The following is a 15,693-nucleotide window of genomic DNA, read 5'->3' on the forward strand; positions in this document are numbered from 1 at the left end:
CTTAAAGGAATTCAAAAATCTGGGATGTTTTTCACTAACTGCAGCAAATATTTCGGTTGACTAATTGATACAATTTATTCCTAGCCACACTTACAAAATTAATCATCATATTTAACGCCAAGCAAAAGCAGTTAACGCAGATACTGATGTATCCTTATCCTTATCTTTCTGTATCGTTGATGAAAAACAGTGTACTGGTAAAGCAGGTTATCGACGGTATCTAAGGCCGCATAAAAATTGTCCGTATAAAAATCTTTCAGTATCGAATTCGATTTCGTTGTGGAATGAATGATTATTTATCGAAAATTAAGCAATGAAATTCAACGTATAATCACTTTAGATTTGACAAAATGGTTATGTTTACTTTTAAGTCAGAAAATAGATTTTTTTTATAATAAATAAATAAAAACTTGTGAGTTTACAAAATTTAATGTACTATACTTAAAGAATCGCTGCTTAATTTTGAAAAATTTTGGATTCACTTAATCACGGAGCCGATCTCCAAGAAGACTTCCGATAAAAAGGTATCTGGCGCTGAGGAAAGCTTTTCTGCTTAAAACTATCTCAAATCCCAAAATCAAGCAAACTCATTGTTACTATAGATTAATACAGGTACTGATCGAAGGACGAGTCAAATTTTTATTTTTCACCGAACTGTGGCTTAACAAAAAATTTAGTTATCAATTATTATCAAAAATGTTATTCCTTAGATCATTAACTGACAAATATATCTAAAGCGGTCTTATTAATATTTTAAATCGATCGGTTCTGGCGTTTCGGAAAAATTATCCTTACCGCTTCTGTAAACAGCATTTCGATAAAAACTCATTTAAAGTTTAAGCAGCTGATTAAATAGTGGCTACCATTACCCACATATTTTTGAGACTATTTGCCGGATAAATGTTAAATTTTCTGAGGGAATTTATGTGAAATTTTTATAAATAAAATTTATTTAAAAATATACATATATCCACCCAATTCTCATATATATAAATACTCAACTTCTTTTTGAACTTTAGTTTCAAAAGTTCCGCAATGAGAGTAATTTTATGCAATAACAAAAAGTAACAACAACCACGCACCGCCGAAACATCAACCGAATCAAAGATGCGTCTGTGATTGGTTAAAAGGCGTGCACCGAACGCAAGTAGAACGCTTCAAGCGCTGAGAAACTACCAGCTAGCGCACATTTAGCAGGTAGATTTAAGCCAGCTGCAATAATTAAACCCGAGTTAAAAGCTCAGCAACAGCTGAGTGTTGGCTCTCTTCAACCCAGCACGTACTCTTAATAGCTGACGCTCTTCTCTGTCGTTGCTGCTGCTGCTGTTGCTGCCGCTGTTATTGCTGCGCTAACACCTTGGACGCCCTTGAGGCAGCGCTCCCCCACATGCAGCGGCGACGCCGAACAGCAACTCATCACGTGCAGCGCGGCAATCTCGTTGGCAGCATTGTGTTGGCAGTAAGTATTGGCGAACAGGATCCAGCTCGAACGGTGCTACCGCCATTGTTAACCAACAGCAACATCGTCGGATTGTCGGTGCTGGTGTTATTGACGTAGTTGTGCGGTTGTCGTGTTTGGGAGTCGTGTAAGCGCGACCGAATGAACATTGTTTTTGTTTTTTTATGTATTTTTCTCGAACGAGAAGTTAATAGCCGAAGTGAGTGTGTATGAACATTCGTTGGCTCGATCGGAGCAGAGTAGTTAAATATAACGTTGTGTCCGGTTTTGAGCCAACATCATTCCATAACGGAGCGTTCTCAGTCGCAGTCAATTTGTAGTAGCAACAAACGGCACCTGCGAAACCCGTACATAGTAAGAAAAACGAAAATTATTCGCAGCACAACAACAACAATACGCGTTACTATAAGTTGTTAAAATAAGAAAAAAAAACTTAGACGCGCGTTAAGTTAGGCGCTTTCGCATCATCACGTCCATTATATACGACTAAGTGTAAATTATCGCCTCCGCCAAACACCACCCTAATCCAACCCAACTAAGTCGAACTGCAAACAACGACGGCAACGCGAACTCTGTGCATACGAGCATTGTTGTTGTTGTGCGATGTTGTATATTTTGTGGCGTTCGGGTGGATCGCGTCAAATTTAAGCAAACAAGTGAGCGGGCGTAGTGGATTGTGACGTTGTCTCGCAGTTTTTTTTTTAATTTTTTATTTCAAGTGAAGTAATTAACTAAGTGACAATGAAGTGAACTTCTCGTTGTAGAGACACGACCAACATCTTGGTACACAATTGTTGTTGTTGTCACGCTGTCACAATATCCGTCTAACTACCAGCAGCTTCGGCAGTCCACCTGGTCGCGTTTTCGTTGTCGTCGTCATCATCATTACCGTTGACGTTGTATGCTAACGGCTTAGATCGCTTTTCTTCGGGCTTAAGGTGTTCGTCGTGTGCGCGGAACCTCATAATCGGCACAACGGTCGTCGCTGCAGCCACAGTCAGTGCCAAAGCTATAGCTACAGCCACCGCCACCGCCGACGCAGCTGCAGTGAGTGATCTCCGCAGCATACACACGATCGCCCAGCGTCGCAGCCACGAGCGCCCAGCAGCAGCAGTAGCCAACGCAGCAGCGACAGCAGCCACCTTAGTGGCGGCAGTTAGCTTTATTACCGCAAAACTATCTGCGAAGTTAAAACGTATCTGAGGTTTCAATACCGTTTTGGTGTGTTTTCGAGTTGGTCGTGTTTAGCTCCTAAGCGTCTTTACGGTTGTGCAGTACATATATTATTACCATATACTATAATATTACTGAGTTATTGAATAATAAAAAATAATAAACAATTTTGAAAAGTAATTAAATAGTATTTTAAAAATATACAAGCATTAAAAAATTTGCTTGAAAGTGTTTTCGAGTATTAAAAAGCAGTTTGTGCTTCCTTTTTTCGAGTAAAAAAAAGTTTAATTATATTAAATAAAATTCAGGAGCTGCTGCTGTTGATAAACGCAAATTATTAATGCAAGAGAAAATTAACAATTTTGTCGCTTGAATAATTCGGCTTAAGCCTTAGTAACGGCGACGACAACGACAACGAAGCCCGGTGCCAATAAGACATTCCGTTCGACGAATTTCGGTTGTAGCAAAAAAGGCACACAGCAGGAAAAACGCGTACAATTTTCCACAGCAAACTTGTTTCCTTCGAATTTGGCGTGTAAAACGTATAACGGAAATGTAAATTATTCGCCCCCTTCATGTTTATATTTGAAAAAGCGTAAACTCAAGCAAGTACGCGTGCAAAAAAATAAGAAACATACGCGGAAAAAATTATAAAAATTTTAAAAATTAAATAACTGTAAAAAATAAACGCTAGTGTGCAATACGTCGCAATTATATAAAAATTATATACGAAACAAAACTTTTAAAAATTTAAAAAAACCCATTATTTGTTTAGAGATTTTTATTTTTGTTGAGTGAACTGTAAGCCTCGCAGCTTTAAACACATTTGAAAACGCGTTACATAAAAATTAAATTAATTATTAATTTTAAAACCACACTTTTCAGAACAAAAATTAAAAAACAATTATCGTTACTCGGCGTATATAACAACAAATATACGAAGCGTAATTAAAACAAAACGCAAAATATCGGAATAAAAGAGCAAAACCAGCGTACAACGCTTAATTAAACGCGTCGTTAGCGACTTTGCACGCTTTTGCAGCAGCCAAACAGCAGCGCTGTTGTGCATTTCATGTGCCTTTAACGGTAAGTTTGACTTAAAAAAATTATGTTTCCTTATAACGCTTACGTAATGCCGCATTGAGTTAACACTTTTTGTCGCCAAAAATAAGCGCAAAAGCGACAAGTGAAATTTATCGTGGAAAAATTGTTTAGTAGGTTAAAATATATTTTAGTTTATGATATATACGCTTATTTTTTCCTAGAGTGCTTTGAAATAAAAAAAATTTTATGTGTATGGGAGACAGTGTTGTATTTATGGCTAACGTCATAACGTTAAAAATTGCATCATTAACTGCGATTGTATAATAATTAAGTATAAATTATATAATTTAGTTTGGGTGATTTCCACGAAGATGTTTAGGTTTCAAATATTTTATTTGTAAAGAAAAATGTTTTTCATATATTTTATTTGCCGTGTTCAAACTTGGCTTTGGAGCTTGTGAAATAGATGCTTTGGGTTCAAAAAGTTTTTTTGTTTTCAAATTCTGATTGATTTGTGAATATCTTAGATTAATTTTAAAAAATTATTGGGCATAAAACGCCATGAAATCTAGATTATACTTCATTAATATGAAATTAAGTATTTCATGTCATATTGTGACTATACCCTAAGAAAACTCGATGAGAACACAGTTTTGTTCTAATAGTTTCATAAAAATCGAAGAGATTTCTCTATTTTTGACATTTTTAAGAATTTATTTCATATTAAACAACGTAATTATTTTCCTCAAGAATAACAGGTTTAATTAATTTAATTAACAAAATTAGTTTTATTTTCTCAAAAACCAGCAATTTTTTCTTCAACACAAAAAATACGATAAATCCGAATGCAAATTAAGCAACATAATTTGCTTCAAGAATAATAAATTTAATTAACAAAATGAGTTTAACTTTCTCGACAACTAGCAAATTATTTTTTTCAACAGAAAAATATACAATTTAGGTGAAAAGATCTAAATTTAATTAACATTAATTTACCTTCCCAGGTGTCTTAAGAGGGGTGCAGTATAAAATAATTTTTTTGTATTTTTTTCGTTATTTTCTTTTTATTATTTACTTCAAAATGTTTATTTTGTATCTTTTTTATTATTTATTTCAAACTTTACTATTTAAAGAGTATTAAAAGTCGATATCTGTCTTATGTAGGCTTATATTCGATTTTTTAGTGTTCAAAACTTTAAAGCTTTTCCCCACAATTCAAGTTTTTAAAGTAGCTGACCTTCATTAATTCAAAATTGCTTCAACGATTCCTTTGAAATTTTCAATACTATTTTTGTACATGATTTTCGAACAAACTTCGGAGGGACATTTGCAAACTTGTTAATAATTTTTATTTTAAAATAAAAAATTCACCGATTTTTTCTTTTCAAAAATTTTCAAAATATGGAAAAATTGAAATTTCGAAAATCCCCTTTTGTTTTACAAACTATTATCTAACGAGTGGAATTGGACTTTTCTTTCTGGAAAATGAAAACATGAAATTTCGAAAATCCTCTTCTGTCTTACCTGGAGAAAACTATTATCTAACGAATGGCATTTGATTTTTCATTTTGGATGATCCAACTACAAGGTAGGGTACCGCATTACTCTCTAATTCGAATTCGAATAATTGCTGCCATGGCCAGTTTTATATATTTTTTCTTTATGCAAAATTTTTCGAATGCCATACTTTAAGATTACATTGGTTCCAAAAAAGAAATTTGAACTGTGTTGTCATGAGAAATTCACAAAAACAAGATATTATCAAAACAAGATTATTTTCCGATTTCAAAAATTATTTGAAAGCTATGCCATTATATTTCGAAAAAATTATTGAAGATACTTATGCTTGTATGTATGTAACAGCTCCTTCTAACTTCTAGAGAGTTCATAATTTTTTTTTTAATTATTATAGTTTAATAATAAAATTAATAATTTGCACCAGAAATGCACATGAATTCTGAAAGTGTAAATTTTTTAAATATTTTTAAAATTCTAAATTAAATTTTTTTATTTTTTTTTTTTTTTTAATATTATAATTTTTTTAATTTTTTAAAAATTCCATATTTTAAAATATTTTCTAAAACAACAAAATATCTAATTTTTTTTTTAATATTTTAATTTTTTAAAAATTCCATATTTTCAAAAACAATTAAATTTTTAATTTTTTTATTATATTTTAGTTTTTTTTTAATATTTTTAAAATTCTAAATCTACAAATATTTTCCAAAACAATAGCATCTCTTAAAATTTTTAATTATCAAGGCCTTGCAGAAAAATCACTAACCTACGAAAAACAGCTTGTATTGATAGGCGCACTTATGTACAGGCTTCTAACAAAACTCCAAGCTGCTTCCATTTGGATATTTTGCTATTAACATTTAACAAGCAATTTTCCATTCATATTTAGTTTCAAATTATTAAGCCATAAACACTAATGAAATATGAGACTGAAATGTACTTTTATAGCACTATTACGAAAAATAATTAGCTTACAGCGCGCTGCTGTAAACACAAGGTAACATTTTTACATATGCACATACATACAGACAATATATGGTATTTTGCATTTGGCGTTATTTAACAAAACAAAATTTTTGCATTTCACGTGTCTATTTGCGCGAAATGTATTTAATCATTTTGCACACACTTTGCTTTTGGGCTCTTGCTTGTGTTTCTGCACCGTAATTACTTGTTACTTGTTTCGTTATCTTGGCTGCCTGCTCGCTTTGCCACCTTAGCATGCAGATGTTTTTCTACAGTAACTGTCACTAGCTGACTGCCATTCCCTTTTCGCATATTTTGCTCCTCATATACCTCCTCATATACGTAAATTAAGTAAAAATTCAACTACCGATTTAAGTATACACAAGCGTCATGTATTTGTATATACTTCTATATATGTATGTATATGCATATTTCACTGAACACGCCTTTTCTAGTTATTTATCATCGGTTTTGCGTTTTTTGACTCAAGCGTACTTGAACGCTTGCTTAGTTGTAGCTATTAAATTTAGCACAAAACAGATATTTTCAAGCAAATATTTGCATAAGATTTCGCTTTCATTGTCTGAAGCACAACGCCAAAAGGCACTACAAAGGTGTATGCATACATATATACTAAAGTACATATAACTTTGTTTAGTACATGAAAAATAAACGCACGTGTATGCTCATGCATTAATTTTATGTGTCTGTACAAAGCTGTGAGACGCAAGCTTAGCGGCTGGTACGCGCGACACATCAGGATTGATAAGCTGAAGATAACAGATGCGTGTCCAAAACACATAAAAAATATGAGAAAAAGAAATATTTTCTTTTGTTTCAATAATTCTTACTAAATTTCATTAGCTCAAAATCACATAAAAGTTAATTTGTTCGCGGAAATCTGACTAGTCATCTAAGTATGGAAAAAAACCTTTAGGTTGTTTTGACACTCTACTAATCGTAGCTAATATTTTCTGCATCATAAATAATTGCTATACAGCATCATAAGCTAGCCACTGTTATATAAGACTTTTAACTATGAATTGTGTGGATAAACTTTCCATCTTTGCGATTTCTTGGTACTATGTTTTACAAAAACTAATTATTTTTTCCCAGCTGGCGGTTATTTACACCCATAGTACTATAGGCAATGAGAAAACAAAATCATTATAATATTCTATGTTAACAATTGCTATTAGCGAAGTTATTTTTGTTCTTAGAATATTTAAAGTCACGGTCTATTGCTGAAGTATTAGTGCGTAAGTTAGGGACTGTGGTTAAAAAGTGAGGAACTGTGGTTAAAAACCTCCACTCAAAGTGGTGAAATTTTAATAAACTTAATGTTGTCGGAACCACAAATAACTAAAGACAAAGTAATTTCGTTTAATTGTGTTCTTAGAAAATCTAAAGTCATAGTCTACTTGGAAAGTAGTGAAGCGAAAATGGTAAATTGTTGTGAAAGGGCGCCTCGAAGGTGGTGAAATCTTCTTCACAATAATGTTATGTAATTAAAAATGTTTCATGACAATATAATTTCGTTAAATGTTGTTCTGAGTGAAAGTACGGTTAAGTTGTAACAATATGAAGTGTTGTTGAACACGAGTAACTTGGAGTGTTTTTAATATTTGCATACTTTGGGCCGTACTCTTCATTGAATATCAAAGTTGTCGTGTTTTAAAGGATTTGAAGTATGTTTTAAAAATAGTTATAATAAGTGTATGAGGTTATGAAATCAATTTACTGAAAACATTTACTCTAAATAGGTTATAAGTATGTTTTAAAAATAGTTCTGCTGAGTGTATTGAATATGAAATAAATTTTGGGAAAACAAATTTCAATTCAATTTTGAGAAATAATTGAATTATTTTAATTTTTTTTTCAAAATTGATGCAATTTTTTCTAAGAAAATTCCTTCGAAAAATATTTTTCATATCTCTCTTATATCTTTCAATTTTTCGCATCAGTATTTAAAGCTCCAAAAATTTATTTTTCGACCTAAAGCTTTTTTAATGAGTAGAAGAAACTATTGATATAGCATTGAGTAGACAATGGAGATGATTCAAAGATATCGATCTAACCACAAACAAACTAATTTATATCATATTCTGACTAGTTTTTTTATTAATAAAAGCTCTGTAGCCTTGTAAAATTTGCTACCAAATGATATTTCGTGCACATTACCATGCTCCATTACCTCTAGTAATATCCTGATGAGTTTGGCATAAAGTTTATAATGCTGAGAAGGAAACGTCGGGATGTTCTTAGGTATATACATATATAAGTTATCAGCATTAAAAGCAATTGACTGTCCTTCTTTTACACGCCTCTCTGTATCTATGTACATATGTACGTATCTAAGTTTTTGTGATATTGAACTGAAATTTTGCACACACCTATGTCAGAAGCACCGTTTTCGATGCACTATAGTATATAGCTGTCACACAAACAGATCGACTAATACAAGTACAACTTGTATCAAGTACTTGTGCGGAAAAATTTTTGGAGAAACTTTTTTTTGAAAATTTTTTTTATTTGAAAAATTTTTTTATATGAAAACACAAACAGATCGACTAATATCAAGTACTTGTATGGCAATTTTTTTTTTGAATTTTTTTTTTTTATTTGAAAATTTTTTTTTATAAAAATTATTTTCATAAAACTTGGCATGACTTATAATTCAAGGAAACGGCACAATTTTCGAACAAGTTGTTCACATTGCACCGCTATAAGATATAGCTGCTATACAAAATGACCCATTCAAATCAAGTTTTGAATGAAAAACTGTTTTATTCGACAAGATACACTGATATAAGAATATCACAACAGAACAGCATTTCAAACCCAGATATCAGATCTCTTCTCTAAAGATATACCTATATACATATGTATAGTACAAGTGATGAGCGCTGAAAGATCGTATTTCTGTGACACACAAACAGATATGTACAACAAAAAGTGTTGTGCTGATAAAACTTTTTCAACACGCTCAAAACTACAAGTGCCATTAGAGTACCAACCAAACACATAAGCAAAAGCATTAGATACCTCGCAAAGGAAGGAGGAATAGTGAAGCAGAAGAGGCATACAAAATTTGACAGCCAGCAAATAAAAACACTCATGTAGCACGCAAATTTTGCCCTAGGCTATGAACCATAAAAGCTACAAATAAAAACAACCACAGCAAACAGATATTTGAATAGCAAAAAGAAGCAAAAACTGCGGAACAACAGCGCCACAGGCATAAAATAGTTATCAGTTTGCATGTACAACTATATAGCTGTGTACTTATGTATAAGTATGTGTGCCATTTTAGGTATGATTGCGCAGAAAAACCAATATTTTCGCCCGCCACTCAATTATGCATAATTATTTCACTATAGTTGAGCCACAAAAGTAGCAAAAAAAAAGTTAAATTACTGTGTACAATGACCGCTGCGGGCCGGCATGGCAAAAACACAGCAAGTCATTACATACTTACATGAAGTAACTACTCGTATATCATATATACATAAATACGGGAATAATTATTTATATAAAATATAATTAAGTTTCGCAATTTGTTACACTCAATTTGTTTATTTACACATATGTATAATATAGATATTGTATTACTTGTACATAATGCAGGAACCACCTGCTTGGTCATCCTATACGTATACGTAATTATTATCGCTAATACATATGTATGTATGGATGTATGTATATATAAGCAGGCATTATTTGCAATGTTTGTTTTGCTTCATATTTCACTATTATTAAATTGCAAAATGATTTTGATGATGGCTATTATATATAATCGTCTATTAAAGTCATAGTGTTTTTTGCTTGCGACATGATTTTATATTTAATGAAATGTTTACTGTTGTCAATGGCGCAAATTATCCTTATATTATAAACAAGTGGCACTTAAAGTTCCGTTAGATGCTTGGATTAGTTTTTCATACCTTTATGTTATTTGATAAATGTAAGGAACTATTACTTTCAAGATGGATTTCAATTTTTCTTCTCAAAAATCTACACATAGCTGACCCAACGGAAGGGCAAAATTTGTTAGAAAAAATATTTTTTATATGAATCGAACCTGTCTTTGAGTAGACACCTCTAACTAGATAATGACAGCTATGGGCTGTTTTTTAAATTATTACTAGAGGTGCTTTCTAGGCGCTATAAATTAGAAAAATTCCCACGACAGTCGGGTCTAATGTCAACTCGGCAGAATTCTGCCGCTACAACAACAACTCGGTCCCGTGGCAGTCGGGTCTACGTAACCGGAACGGACACGTATTTTTTTATCCGGCCAAGGACTGTCATTTCGCAAAATTCTGCCGCTACAACAACAACTACGGAAAAATTTATATTTGGTAACCCTAAACCTAATAATTTTATACATGAATAAATTTTCCGTAGTACTGATAAACTAAATACAACATTTTTATAACAAAATAACTGAAATAGAAAATATATAAAATTGTGCGACAACCCTGTTCGACCAAAATTGGTTCATAAACATACTTATATTGCAGAGTAATATATGTTTATACAAGCTAATTCAGTGCAATATTTTCATAACATAAAATAAAAAAAATTTAAATATGGCAACCTTATGCGCAAAATTAAATATTAATAAATAGTAAATAAAGTAAGAAATATTGGAATTAGTACTAAATTTGTGTAACATAAAATAAAAAATGTTATTATATGTAAATGTGTATTAATAAATAGTAAGCAAAATAACAAATATTGTTAATAAAAGTTGATATACGTAATTAAACCCGAAAATATAGTCACAGTATGAAGAAATTGTGGCAACTCTATTTAAGTTAAATATTTTTTCTTAGTTAATTTTTTAATTTAATTATTTATTTTTACGATATGCCAATATTTTGAAGATGTAGTCTAATATCAGTTTTTGAAGATAATATGGCAACCTTGTTTAACAAAAATTAGTCGTTATACTAATATACTGTTAAGTTCAGCTCCATACTTTTACAACAGCAAATAACAAAAATAGTTAAAAAAATGGAAACCTTATGGAAAATTTTTTAATTGACAAATATTAAGCAAAATGGCAAATATTGGTGTTGACGTGGACATACCTACTTGAAAATGGTAAATAATGCAATAGTTACAAATGTAAGAAATTCTGGCAACTCTATTTGCGAAAAATACTTTTTCTTCAATATCCGTATGTTGGGGGTCTTTCAGCTATGCCAATTTATTTAAAGATATAGTCTAACTTCATAATGGTTATAATATTAATAATTTTATATACACATGTAGGTATAAAAGTCAAGAAAAAATAACAGTAATTGTTATTATCTGAAGTTTGTTACTTATATTTTTTGCCAAATAAAACGAGTAATATATATAAACACATCCAGTTATAGTAAAATATCAATCAGTTAATTATCAGTTTCTTTCTTATGCCTTCTTCCTTTCAACAATATATTTATTATTGAATTTACTGTCATAAAATTGGAATCTAATAGCAATTCAAATCAGCTTCTAAATCTACTATACGCATACAAATGCATATGTATTTTGCTTTGCACATTTTTTTAATGAGCACTGAATTTGTCGCCTCAACCTCCTACTTATCAAGCTAGCCGACTCTGCTCGCCTTGGCATTGGCATTTGTATAAAGAAATGGCAGCTAAATAAGATCAATTTGAGACACACTCATTGTAATGAAAGAATGCTTAAACACACATACATATCAATATAAAATTAGAAAAAACAAAATTTTTTAATGAAAGAATGCAGTCAAAACAAAATACCAATAACGCACCGAGCACAACATCAACAGATGAAAATAGACACAAGAAAAAAAGTTGAATAAATAATCGTCAAAAAATAAAAATTTATTCCCAAACCAAATCAGTCTGCCAACTTTGCAAGTATATAAGTGCAGTACATATATGTGTCTATAATATGTGTGTTTCGATTATATGAAACAAGTGCTTTTGCAATTTTTATATACTTGTATGTACATATGTACATTTTGCTGGCGCTCTGCCAACCTTGTCTGCTCGTTTATCTGTATGTCTGCCCGGCAGTCTGTGTTTCCTACAAAAACCACACACAGGCCATGACGGTAAATATGTATGTATCTTGTATATATGTATGTATTTTTGTATGATTGCGCTTTTCTAAATATTTTGCACAAAATTTGTCTAAGTACATAAATAGTACCCAGTGGCGATTTAATAGGAAATAAAAAAAATATTTTTATGAAAAGTAATAAATGCAAATACATACATGTTTTTTTAAATGAATAATCTTTTAAGAAATTTTCAATATTTAGAAATTGGTTTTTTTTATAATATTATACAAAGTAAAATAAAATTTTAATACAAAATAAATCTAAAAAAATATTACAAACCTTTAAAACTGGTTTCGCAAAAAAAACAACAAAAAAATAATTTATTTACATAGATAGAATGTAAAAATTTTAAACAAATTAAATACAAAATAATTTTGTCAAAAAAACAAATGCCTAAAAATATTTGGAAACATAAAAAAGTATATGTATGTTCTTATAATAAATATTAATAATAAAAAATAAATATTTAAATATTTTTACTGCAAGCACTATAAGACAGTTTTAACTAAATAATAAAATTTAAATAAAAAATATAATTTTTTTTCTAATATCTAATAAATATAGTAAAATATATTCCAAACCTCAAAAACTAGTTTCACAAAAAAAACAACAAAAACCTAAAAAATAATTCACTTACAAAGATTAATTGAACAAATTTTATATTATATAAAATAAAAAAAAAATATTTAAAAACAAATTTTAAAAAATATTCAATAAAATTTGAAAAAATTTAAAAAATATATACTTTTATAATAAATATTACTTATTAATAAATATTACTATTACTAAAAAATAATAAATATTTAAATATTATTTTTTTACTGCATGTAGGACAGAATACCATACTTCTTTATATACATAACTTGCAAAACAAACTTTTAATATTTTATTTATTTTTTTTTAATAAAAAATTAATTTTTTTAATAAAAACTTAAAAGTAAAATTAAAATAAATATTTATTGCTTTAATAGGCTAACTAAATACTAATAAGCTAAAATAAAACAAAAAAAAACTATTTAAATAATTAATTAGCATATTTTTGTATATAACTTATAAAAGTATTAAAAAATTTATTTTTCATAAGCTGATTAAATATTAAGCTACATTAACAAAAGAAAATTAAATAAATTTTCCTTATTAGCATATATTTTATATCAAAATATAAAAATTAATATAAAACTAAAAAAATTAACAAAAAATTTAAAAACTAAGCCTTTAGTCTTCTGCGAACTTAACAACAACATAAAATTAAAAAGAAAAAAATTCTAAATATCATATTTTTCAATTTTTCATTTTAATTTTTTCTTCCTTTCTTTTCCTACTGGGCGTGTGTGTACTTTAGCACTAGCGCGTAATCGCGATCGCTTCCCCGACACTGCTATCAGCGTTGTTGTACTGCTCCTGTATTTAAAAGTGTTTTGCTTGACAATTTTTGTGTTGTATGTATGTGTATGTGTGCAAACGAGTACATACATACATACTTACATATGTACAAGTATAACGACATGTTGGCCTACTGGTGTTTACTTCCGATTTCATCAATGCAACACATTTCTTGTGCAGATTGTATTGATTGTTTGCACTTGTTGTTGTATGAGTATTTTAATAGTTTTCTTTCCTATTTGATTATTCATTTATTTATTTATTTATATATGCGCTTGCTTGTGTTGCTTACTTTATTTGACGTTTTGCTTTCGCCAATTTTCTCAGTATTCGTATGTACATAAGTATATATACATATATACTGACTGACTGACAGCAATTGCAATAAAATTTGTTTATTTCCAACTCGCTGTTCGTCTCGCATGCGTTCTGTTTATGGTTCGTAGATGACACGCTATATTCTTCTATTAATAATTTTTTTTTTATCGGTTTTATTGCCGCAATTTCGTTAGACACCTCAACGAAACGCGATAAATTGGCATTGGATGTTGGCGACACAAGCAGCTCTCTGCTTACTCACATGCGCGAGTCGCCCGACTGCAATTGCAGTAACAATTGTAAGAATATGCTGGCGCACTTGCATTCTTTTACGAAGAAAGCATGAAAATGTAAATAAAATATTCTTAGAAAAAATAACTGATGCGTTTGGGTTTCTTTTTCGAAGAATATATGATACCTAAGCACACGTATCAATGAAATACCTGAAAATCAGTTCATTTTTTTGCAGGAAAGAAGAGTGTGCAACCCATTTATTTAGTTGGGGCATAAGGCAGGGGCACAAGGAATAGTTCTATGAAAACAATGCGCTTTCTGTATGTATCAAATAAAAGCTGTTGCTTGTTGCAGCTGCTTTGAGAACCTTAGTACTGATGTAGTTTCAATTGAAAAGGGCTGAAAGCTGAATATTTGCTAATTTCTACGAATTGTGCTTGTTTTTCTGTTGCTATTTTTAAACCTTTTTCGGGTGAACGGAAAATTTTCGACTTGTCGCAAACTCATTAAAAATTTAAAAATTTTACAAGTGTTGTTGTGGTTGGGTGAAGTTACGTTAAGTTATCAGCAAAAAACTAATTTGAAATGTATAATGAATAATATATGATATTTGTTACCTAAAATATTAAAAAATATTAAATTTTTTTTATAAAATTTAAGATTAATAAAATTGTTGAAATATTATAAATACGAATTAATTTTAATAGAAATTATTTCTTAAAATTAAAAGAAGGTATATTTAATTATTATAATATATAAATATATATTTTTTAGTATAATTTACCAAAGCACATGTTACTAAAATATAAAAAAATTACTTTTTGAATAAAAAATATTTATTACACTACAAAAACATAGAATGCATAAACAATTAAATTTTGCCGAGTGCGCCGAGCTTGGGAAAGTCATCACAACAAGGGTATTTTTTTATATAATATATATATTTGTCAAACATTATTAATTTTTTTTATTGAAATTTTAATTTTTTGCGAAAAAACAGAATATTAAAAAAATAAATATTTCATTTTGTGCAAAAAAATAAAATAAAATTTTTTTCTAAAAAAATTTTTTTTTAAACTTTGGGCCGAATTATATTTTTTCTTTTTTTGCAGAAGATAAATATTACTAATTAATGAAAAATAATTATTAACTTATTAAAATAATTTTTTATTAATTAATAAAACATAATATTTTTTATTGATAACAATATTCAAAAAAATATTTAATTTGTGGAAAAAACGGAATAATAAAAAAAGTACTTTATTTTTGGTAAGAAAATATTTTTTTTTCAAATAAAGTTTTTTAAAAAAGTTTGGGCTGAATTTAAATTGTTTTTTTTTTTTGAAAAAGCAAAACATTATTAAGTAATAAAAATAATAGTTAATTTTTTTATTGCTAACAACATTTTAAAAAATATTTAATTTTGTGCGAAAAAAGCAGAATAATAAAAAAAATATTTTAGGTTTTGCAAGAAATAATTTTTTTTTTAAATTTT

The 15,693-nt window shown here is 29.5% G+C and overlaps 1 protein-coding gene across 3 annotated transcripts in view; it reads left to right on the top strand.

The window, feature by feature from the left end:
- The first annotated feature begins 1,731 nt into the window (after nucleotides 1-1,731).
- LOC126759750 (UNC93-like protein) overlaps nucleotides 1,732-15,693 on the top strand; it is a 91,073-nt gene continuing 77,111 nt past the window's right edge. Inside the window, exons 1-2 of one of the 3 annotated variants that reach the window (XM_050474849.1) lie at nucleotides 1,732-1,806; nucleotides 3,518-3,718. The gene's annotated coding sequence lies outside the window, so the exon portion shown is untranslated. Of the gene's footprint in view, nucleotides 1,814-2,830; nucleotides 3,719-15,693 lie in introns of those variants that run through there. The other 2 variants (XM_050474848.1, XM_050474847.1) reach the window with 2 other exon arrangements.

Source organism: Bactrocera neohumeralis, chromosome 5, assembly GCF_024586455.1.
Source record: "Bactrocera neohumeralis isolate Rockhampton chromosome 5, APGP_CSIRO_Bneo_wtdbg2-racon-allhic-juicebox.fasta_v2, whole genome shotgun sequence".
In the NCBI taxonomy this organism is placed as follows: Eukaryota; Metazoa; Arthropoda; class Insecta; order Diptera; family Tephritidae; genus Bactrocera; species Bactrocera neohumeralis.